At 38.7% G+C, this 10,832-nt stretch overlaps 1 pseudogene; it reads right to left on the bottom strand.

The window, feature by feature from the left end:
• Positions 1-6,556: 6,556 nt before the first annotated feature.
• On the bottom strand, positions 6,557-7,408 carry LOC110544409 (serine-threonine kinase receptor-associated protein-like; annotated as a pseudogene).
• Positions 7,409-10,832: the final 3,424 nt, after the last annotated feature.

Genomic DNA, 10,832 nt, shown 5'->3' with positions numbered 1-10,832 from the left:
TAAATACAAGGGGTTGTAAAAAGAAAAACCTTAGTTCCTTTTAGCTTAATGGCTCTGCAGTGAAAAGAGGCTTGTAGGAAGGTAGAGTCCTAATTAAGAAGGCCAGTAAAACACTCCAGACTGCTTATCACCTACTAAACTTAATAACTTAGAAACATGCTAAAATGTACAACTTTGGCAGACAAAGCAGGCAGATATTTACAAACCTCACACACATGCATACGTACAATCAATACACCAAACAAGGAAGCTCACACAGACACCATTCATCCACATGTATGTAAATAAACACATATACATACATACAATATATAGAGAAAATTAGGCACATTTTTGAATGAAGCAGGTGGCCTCCACAAATGTTTAATTCTGTCTTGGGTTTTTACACTCTCTAATACAAAGGGTCTCTATGTATGGAAAAAAAATTACATCATTCAAAAATAGATACAATTATTAAATAAAAAAGGAGTTACAGCAGGATTATTGATCCTAACATCCAACTAGATAAGTTTAAAGCAGTTGTGTTATCTATATGTTCATTAGGAGTTCAAAGCAGAAGTTTTATCTTATTTTTCAAATGCATATTATGTATTCAAAGCAAGTTTTTCATGTCAAGGTTTTTCTAAGAAACCATTGTCTCTGTCTTGTCTTGTAGCTAACCACTTATTCTTTGTTTCTGTATTCATATGGTCTTTCTTATTGTTGTGTGCACCTGGGCCTTATCCTTGGATTAAACCTACAATGAATGTAAATCAAGTGCTTGACATATGGAAGCTCATAGAGCTCCTAGCAGTTTTAGTTACACAGAAGGAAGGTTTTTAAATTACTTGCATCAAGTCAGAAACACTTTAAAATCATCATCAGGGGTTATGAAATCATCAATTCACTTAAACAAAACTATCAAAATAATCTGCAGGAAATCTGTCCAGTGGAGTGAAGCAGTAAGCAGTGAAGGTCTCTGCCATCTCAGGTATATGAAACCAGCATGGAAAGGCAGTATAGCAACAATAAGCAGCCTTGAGGCAAAATCCTTGGGGCCTTCCCTACACTAGGGATACACCTATTTGTTAGCCATGCCTCTAGGAAGCTCGCTTGCTTCTGCCAATCCAGCATGCAATTATTCCTAGCAATGGAAGGTTTTCTTTCATTTTAAAGAATAACTTTGCAAGATATAGTAGCCTTTCTTTGCAGTTATTTACTCTCTGCACTTGAAATACATAAATTCAAATGAATAAAATGAAATTAATAAAAAAATGCAAAAAAAGAGAAATACATAAATTCTTGTCCTCCTGGCTTTCAAGGTTTCTGCTGAAAAGCCTGCTATTATTCTGATAGGTTTGTTTTTGTAACTACTTCTCTCTTACAGCTTTCAGTATTTCATCGTTCTGTGCTCTTGATATTTTAAGTATAATATGACAAGGAAAGGCTGGTTTCATCTAAATGGTATTCTAAATACCTCTTACACTTGGACATCCATTTCCTTTCTCAAATTTGAAATTTTTTTCTGTTATAATTCCACTGATTATTTTTTCTGTCCATCCATATATCTTTTCTGTCCTTCTATATCTTAGCTTCCTGTTTTACAGCACAGTTTTTAGGTTTTGTCCTTGTAATCATTCGTGTCCCACGCATTATGACTATTGTGGTCATGAGGTTTTTTTTTTTTGGTAGTTGTCTGAATGTAGTAATTTTTCAACTTTTTCCCTGATCTTGATATTCTTTTTTTCTTTTTTCTTTTATTTTTTATTATTAGTTACATTTTATTAACTCTGCATCCCAGCTGTATCCTGATCCCTCATTCCCTCCCAAATCCTCCCTCCGTCCCTCATCTCCTCCTTGTCCCTTTCCAAGTCCACTGATTGGGGAAGACCTTCTCCCCTTTCATCTGACCCTGTTTTTTGATAGTCTCTCTTCCACCTGATGTAGTCTGTTGGAAGTGCTTTCCATTGAGAGATTTAAAAAATAATTTATTACTTTTTATTTTATGTGCTTTGGCATTTTGTCTGCATATGTCTGTGTGAGGTGTCAGATCTTGGAGTTACACACAGCTGTAAACTGCCATGTGGGTGCTGAGAATTGAACCTGGGTCCTCTGGAAGAGCAGTTAGCTCTTAACGGCTAAGCAATCTCTCTAGCCCCCCCACGGAGAGATTTTTATTTGACTTGTTACATTTTTTTTATTTCCAACATTCATTTTTTTATTAGTATATCTCCCACTCTCCCCGCTTCCCTCCTTCATCCAAATTGTTTCTTATACAAATCTTGAATTGAATTAATTGTTCATTCATGCTTGTTTGAATCATTTTTGCTCATTAATTCTTTTTAATGTTTTAGTCATTACAATTTTGTGTGTGTGTGTAGTGGTTTGGATGAAAATGGCCTCCAAAGGCACATATATTTGAGTACTTTGTTGGGAAGAATTTGGAGATGTGGCCTTATTAGAGTAGGTGTGTGGTTGGGGAGTGGGCTTTCAGGTTCCAAAAGATTTGTGCCATTCCCAGTTGCTCCTTCTTCCTCCTGCTTGTTGATCAAGATATGAACTGTCAGTTGTTCTTACCATCATTCATTTGCTCTGCCATCATGAACTCTAATCCTCTAGAACCATAAACCCAATTTAACACTTTCTTTTATAAGTTGCCTTGGTCATGGTGTTTTGCCATAGCAACATAAAAATAACTAATAAGAGTGTGTGTGTGTGTGTTCACTTATTTTGTGTATGAGAATTCACATAGTTTGTGGGAAGAGGTCACAGGACAATTTTCAGGAGTCAGGTCTACCTTCTACCTTGTTTCAGGCAGGGTCTCTCCTGTTTCTCCTGCTGCACTTGTTATTCTAGACTAACTAGCCTGTAAACTTTAGGGGGATTATCTTAACCTTGCTCTCATCTTGCTGTAGGAGTGCTGGGAACACGCATATACAACATCAAGTCTGGCTTTTGTATATGTTCTGCTGATCCGATCTCAGGTATGTAAGCTTGTGTGGAAAGCCATTGTACTTACCGAGCCATCTCCATTTCATTGGAAGTCTTTTGATAAAATGTTATTTGATCTGAATTCCAGAACATTAGTGGGAAGAGTTTAAGTGTAGAACAAGCTTCACGTCCCCATGGAATAGTGCAAATACCAGTGTAAGCAGGAAAGAAGAAAAGAGGGAGATGATGTTGAGACAGTGATCTCAGAAGCAAGATTAAGACAAGTGATTTTTTTTCTTCCTGTGAAGGGATCATATTACAGTGTTTCTAGTGGTGGCTCCATCAGACCTAGAAAGTTCTTAGATCATATGTATAAATGGACTTAATAGATTTAAGATATTGAATAGATGAAGATAAGAATGACCAGGATTTGGGTTATTATAAAGTTTTATTAGTGAGGATGGACAAAAGAGGAAAAATTGAAAATATATTTTAAATGCAGAATGGATAAATATATTTTTTTAGATGGTGGTCGGATGAGTAAGAGTATAAATAAAGGGGCTGGTGAGATAACTCAGTGGTTAAGAGTACTGACTGCTCTTCTAGAGGACCAGGATTCAATTCCCAGCAACCACATGGCAGCTCACACTTGTCTGTATGACTCCAGTTCCAGGACTTTGGACACCATCACACAGACATATTGCAGGCAAAATACCAGTGAACATAAAATAAAAAAAATTTAAAAGAGTATAAATAAAAACTTTTTTTTCTGAGGTGGAGAAAACCAAGAAAAGAAAGGAGGAAGTAAGAGGGCCAGAGTAGAAATGTGCTTTGTAATGTCTCTTAGTAAGCAAGGCAGAGAAATGAAATGGGTTTTCTGAGATATATAGTTCTGGGCCACAAGAGGAAAATTGACTTTAAATGTAAATTTGGAATCAACTATGAATTCGTGGTATATTATAGCCCTGAACCTAAATGAGATTCCTTGGAAGACATGAAAGAGAAAAATAGTAGAAAATAGTAGGCTCAGTTCTGGAATACTCCAAATCCTAGAAGTGTAGTTAGAGTATAGTCTGCCATTAAAAGCAGAAAACCAGTTCTGTGTTAATTCTTATTTAACCTTTTAAAAATCACACAGTTGTCCCGGAGAGATGGCTCACTGAGTATAACACTTGCTTTAAGGATTTGAGTTAGGATCCCTAGAGCCCAAGTAAAGTCAGGTGTGGTAGTGTATGTCTATAATTCAAGACATGAGACAGATGGTCTATGATGAGACAGAAGGTGAAAATAGGAGAAGCTCTGGCTAGCCTGGTATATGCAGCAGGGAACAACTAAAGAGACACCTTGTCTCAAACAAGGCAGAAAGTGAAGACTCAGAGAACCTTGGGTGGTTCTCTGACATCCACATGAACCTCATGACATGGGCAGTTGCACATTCACACACATGAATGCATACACACGTGCATAATGATAAAGAAACCCACATATTTATGGAAATATGCTAGTGAAGCTATGAAAACTATGGAAAGCTTCCCACATCATTTTTTGTTAGCATCATTAATACCTAGTAAGAAAGTCTATTCCCCCAAAGAATTGTACTGACCTATTTCACTTACAAATAGCTCATACTAATATTTCTATGCCATTTTAGGTTAATATCTAAACACTTTTTTAAATAATTTTTTTTCATTGTATATGAAGTAATATAACTTTTGAATATATAAGTTAAAAATCCATATTATGAGCTAAAACCCATGTTCTACTCCATAGGAAAACACGGGCAGCTTTCTAATCCATTTCTATAATGCCAATATGTTAATAGCCAATCAGGAAAAGTGTACAAGATAATGTGATATATTGTGTGCTAGCACATGTGCTCTAAAGCTATATTCATCTACAGAGACAATGGTCATACTCCTTAAGCAAATTCTGCTGGTAGTAACCAAAAGCAAATTTCCGCTCTCTTCTTTGGTAACGTAACCTCTATATTGTTCAGGCAGTGATGTAAAAGTCCTGGGTAATGGTTTGTGATTTCATTTCAGTCAATATTATCCCCTTTGGTTGGTGGTTGACTTAGGTGTGTGCTAGACTCTCAGGTTAGTCAGTAAGATGTATCAGGATATTGGATGTGGGTTTCAGAGAAAGATTTTTCTTTGTGCATTTGGTAGAGGAACAGTTAAGTGAAACCCTTTTACCATGATCTCACATCTTTTGGGAAAATGGTGTAAAGAATGTGTTGTTTGGAGACACAGTACTTCCTGGGAGGCCATGAGAAGAGACACAGAAGATACATATTGTGACTGATATGGAGAAAGAGGGTAAACCTCCACCTCAAATTTAATTTGGAGTTTGTGCTGGCTAGTTTTATGTCAACTTGACATACACTAAAGTCATCTGAAAGGAGGAAACCTCAATTAAGAAAATGCAGAGGAAGCCACCGACAGATGGCCACTATGTTGAGATGGTCAGGAACATCCTAATGTTCTAGTGGCAGCAAGTCTTAAGGATCCAATTACAGAATCACTGTAGACTAGCTATAAGAGCATTTCAGAAGCAAAGTATAGATCCCAGCAGTAAAGGTCTTCAAAAAACAAAACCACTAAAAGGCAGAGAGAAACTACCCAAATCAACAAAATCAGAAATGAAAAGGGGGACATAACCACAGACACTGAATAAATCCAAACAATAATTAGGTCTTACTTCCAAAATCTATATGCTATTTGTGTGAGGAATCTGTTGTCCTGCTTAGTTGGAGTTGAAGAATCAGCTGTGATTAACAAGAGACCAGAATCACTAAAGTAAAACCTTTGCTTTGCTGGGATAGTTGATGCTGGTCAGCTGGAGCTGAGAAATTAGTGGTGATTAAGAAGAGACAGCAGCTGGGCTTGGTGGTGCATTCCTGTAATCCCAGCACTCAGGAACCAGAGGCAGACAGATCTCTGATTTTGAGGCCAGTGTGGCCTACAAAGTGAGTCCAGGACAGCCAAGGTTACACAGAGAAACACTGTCTCAAAAAACAAAGAGGAAGAAGAAAGAGGAGGAGAAGGAGGAGGAGGAAGAGGAAGAGGAAGGGGAAGAGGAAGAGGAAAAGAAAAGGAGAAGAAGAAGGAGAAAGAAGAAAGAAGAGAAGAAGAAGAAGAAGAAGAAGAAGAAGAAGAAGAAGAAGAAGAAGAAGAAGAAGAAGAAGAAGAAGAAGAAAGAAGAAAGAAGAAAGAAGAAAGAAGAAAGAAGAAAGAAGAAGAAAAGAAATAGACCAGAATTGTTGAGGTGAAATCTCCACTGGGACTTTCTCTGAGTCAGCACACAAAAGCTGTGTTCCAGAGACAATAAAGGTTGTACTGCATACTGAGTGCTGAACTTTGTACTGTAAGAGTCACCCAGGTGGTACTTGTTTTGAAGGCATGAAGGGGTCATGGAGAGCAGCTGAAGCTTGGCTCTGTGAGAAGCCAGGAGAGGTCACTGGCTGAAGGTGCAGCATCAGTGACAGTTGAAGGCCCAGGAAGGCGTCATACAGAGAAGCTATGAATGATGAGGCTAGTGGTGAAAGTGCAGTCCAATTGCAGCAGAAGATCCCAGGATTTTCGAGATGCCAGTACCATAGGATGAACACCAAGAACAGCAGCAGTGGAGTGGAAGCAGCTGGAGCCTAGAAGACAAGCTTGTCTCCACCTGCAACAAGAAATGCCTTCTCAGGACGAAGAGATGCAGAATTGATGGTTGCAGGACCTTCAAAGGATTTAATTGGCTCTAAACTTACTGCACTATGAAAAGCAATAGATCACCTGTAAGTAATAACCAAGACCTCTCCCTCAGGAATACATTCCATGCTGCTAACAGACATATTAACATTTAGAGATTTCACTTCTGTCATTGTAGCATGATCCCAAAGCCAAACAGTCTTATCATCAGCTGAAAGGATCTCCTTTTCTCCACTGCACCACAGGGCCTTTTTAATACCTAAAATATGACCACTGATTTCGTTAAGTTCTGCTTCAGGTTTGTTCAAGTCATATGTGTACAAGCAACTTATCCTGTCCCCCCAGTTAGCAAGTAATTGCTATCTGGTGTGAAATCCACAGTCTTGACAAACATGTGCTTATGAGCCAGGGTCATCAGTTCATCTCCTGATACAGCATCCCACACCTTGGCTGTGAAATCTGCAGCTGCTGTAGCAGCTTTGGTGGCATCCTTATTCAATGTTACACCCCAAGCAGCACCTTCATGACCCCAAAATGTTCCAATCCAGTCTCCTGTATCTCCCTGGCGGAGCATAGGATTGCCATCTTTGCAAGCACTGATCAGAAAGTAGTTGTTAAGGTGTGATGCCGCTGAAGGCCAAATCCTGAGCAAGTGAGCGGCATCTGCTTACTATGTAGCCCAGGCTGACTTTAAACTTGCAATCTTCCAGCCTTAGCTTCCTGAGTGTTAAAATCATCTTTGCATCCTTCTCGTTAATTTTAGACAGGAGAAGAGATCCCCACTGAAAATTGGTTTTCATGTCAAGACTGGTGATACTACAACTATATTAAGACAATGGGAAGATTTATGACTGATTTGTCCAGTGAGGCTGTCTTGGGATTTCTATTGCTGTGAAGAGACACTCTTACAAAGGAAAACTTTTCACTGGGGATAGCTTACAGTTTCAAGGTGTAAGTCCATTATCCTCATGGTGGGAAACATGTTGGCATGCAGGCAAACATGGTGCTGGAGAGGTAGCTGAGAGTTTTACGTCCAGATCCATAAGCAAGAGGAAAAGTTGGGGACACACTTGGCCTGGCATGAACACCTGAGATGTCAAAGCCTTCCCCAAAGTGACATACTTTGTCCAACTATGACACACCTACTTTAACAAGCCACACATGTCCTAATAGTGCCACTCTCTCTGAGCCTATGGGAACCATTTTCATTCTAATCAACACAGGTACCTGTCCTAACTACTAGGACAGGTATCCTAACATGAGTGAGTAAGGAAGGGAGACTCAAATAGGTTTTTATGGTGGTTAGAAGGTATGCTGAACTAAAGTATTTCTGAATAGAAGGGGACTACATGCTTTGAAGCTATGTCAGGTCACAAAGGGAGGAGATTATGGCCTTTCTGATGAGCTTGCTGTGATGCAAAGTATCGATGGGAAGAACTATCAGAAGTCAGACACTGAACAATGCAATCAACTTCTCTATTGCTAGATATTTGTAATGACAACACCATGGAAAGATAAAAGAGCTTGAGGCCTTGACAATGTTATTCAGTCCCTAAAATGACCATTTCTCCTGGTGCTAAGGAACTCAAATATTTTTATGGCTGATGATGTTTTGTGGTAGGCTTTTTATTCCTTGGATCCAAAAGAGTTTCAAACTGCTAATGTCAAAGGTACTATCATTGTGTTAAATATATTCAGGGAATACAAGAGTGGTTCGGGATAATTAACGCTATTGTGGTTCAGTATAAATAGACCTATCAGTGTAATTAATAACAAAATGAATGAAAGGATGATATATTATAGTAGTATTGACAACATACATTAAAAGCTTTCATAAAAATCTACCAAGTACTCTGAATTAAAACACAAAGTAGAAGTAGGAAGTACCTATTTACCTAAGATGATAGAAATGCTATTATCCTGATTTGTTCATTGTACAGTGTATACATTCACCAAATCATCACGCTGTACCTGATATATATGTACAAATACCATATTTCAGTTAAAAAAGTAAAATTAGTTTTTTAAATTATTATTTTTTAATTTTTTATATTAGTTGCAGTTTATTCACTTTGTATCGCAGCTATAGCCCCCTCCCTCATTCCTTCCCAATTCCACCCTCCCTCCCTCATCTCTTCCCTGTCCCTCTCTAAGTCCACTGATAGGGGAGGTCCTCTTCCCCTTCCATCTGACCCTAGCTTATCAGGTCTCTTTAGGACTGGCTGCAATGTCTTTCTCTGTAGCCTAGTAAGGCTGCTCCTCCCTCGGGGGTGGGGGGAGAGGAGGTCAAAGAGCCAGCCATTTAGTTCATGTCAGAAATAGTCCCTCTTCCACTCACTAGGGAACCCACTTGGATACTGGGCTGCCATGGGCTACATCTGAGCAGGGGTTCTAGGTTGTATACATGCATGGTCTTTGGCTGGAGAAATAGTCTCAGAAAAGACCCCTCTGACCAGATATATTTGGTCCTTGTGGAGCTCCTGTCCTCTCCAGGTCATACTAACTCCCCCTTCTTTCATATGATTCTCTGCACTCCGTCCAAGGATTGTTTATGAGTCTCAACATCAGCTTTGATACACTGCTAGGTAGTCTTTCAGAGGCCCTCTCTGGTAGGCTCCTGTCCTGTTACTTGTTTTCTCCTACTTCCAATGTCCATCCCATTTGTCTTTCTAAGCGAGGATTGATCATCTAACCCCGGGTCCTCTTTCTTGTTTATCTTCTTTAGGTGTACAGATTTTAGTTTGTTTATCCTATCTTATATGTCTAGTGACCACTTATAAGTGAGTATATACTGTGTGTGTCTTTCTGCTTCTGGGATACCTCACTCAGGATGATATTTTCTAGATCCCACCATTTGCCTGCAAATTTCCTGATTTCCTTATTTTTAATTGCTGAGTAATATTCCATTGTGGAGATGTACCACAATTTCTGTTGAGGGACTTCTGAGTTGTTTCCAGCTCCTGGCTATTATGAATAAAGCTGCTATGAACATGGGTGAACAAATGTCCTTTTTGTGTACTTGAGCATCTTTTGGATATATGCCTAGGAGTAGGATAGCTGGATCTTGACGAAGCACTATTCCTAATTGTCTGAGAAAGTGCCAGATTTATTTCCAAAATGGTTTTAAAAGTTTACATTCCCACTAGCAATGGAGGAGGGTTCCCTTTTCTCCACAACCTCTCCAACATGTATTGTCACTTGAGGTTTTGCTCTTAGCCATTCTGATGGGTGTCAGGTGAAATCTCAGGGTCGTTTTGATTTGCATCTCCCTGATGGCTAAGGACATTGAGCATTTCTCTAAGTGTTTCTATGCCATTCTATATTCCTCTACAGAGAATTTTCTGTATCACATTTCAGTTAAAAAAGTAAAATTAGTTTTTAAAAGTTAAAAAGAAAGAAAACAAGTATTTTAGAGTGAAACACTAAAATGTTTTCAAGATGATCAGAAAAACTGTTATGATTATTATTCCACATATTCTTTCAGATTCTAATAACTGTGATTAGACAGGGTTTTATAGCCTTGGCTGTCCTGAACTGGCTTTGTAGACCAGGTTGGCCTTGAACTCACAGAGATCTGCCTGCCCCTGCCTCTGAAGTTCTAGGATTAAAGGCAGGTACCAACATGCCTGGCTATATTCTTGGATTTTCTTATGGTTTAGATATAAAATGTCCCTCACAGGCTCATGTGTTTGAACCCCAGCTGATGGCACTGTTTGGGAAGATGGTAGACCTCTGATAGGTAGGGCCTATCTTAAGGTAGTAGGTATCTGCTGGGTGAGGCATCACCTGGTTTATAATCAGGATCTGTTTCCTGTTCTCTCTGCCTCTTGGTATGCCAAGATGTGAGCAAACAGCTGCCAAAAGACATGCCTTCTCTGCCTTGATAGATTATATAACCTTTCAAATCTTCCTCCTTTAATTTGTTTCTAACAGGTGTTTATTTAAAGTAATGACAAAACTAAGTCCTGCATCGTTTTTTAGATTGTCAAAATTAAAAAAAAAAAAAACTTTCACTTCAATAGGGATTGGAGTTTGTTCCAGAGCCAAATTTGAGGAACCATGGCTCAGGAACACAAATTAGGTAACTCCAAATCCCATGCTCCAAGTTGGTAACAATTTGATGAAGTATTTATAGAAACAGAACAAAGTAACTCATAAGTCAAGACACTTTTCAAATATGTTAGTGGAAACAGTAGGTAGGTAGTTACATCATAGCAGGGAAAA

This window comes from Meriones unguiculatus, chromosome X, assembly GCF_030254825.1.
Source record: "Meriones unguiculatus strain TT.TT164.6M chromosome X, Bangor_MerUng_6.1, whole genome shotgun sequence".
Classification (NCBI taxonomy): Eukaryota; Metazoa; Chordata; class Mammalia; order Rodentia; family Muridae; genus Meriones; species Meriones unguiculatus.
The sequence above is the reverse complement of the archived record's forward strand: the minus strand, read 5'-3'. Positions and strand labels throughout refer to the sequence as shown.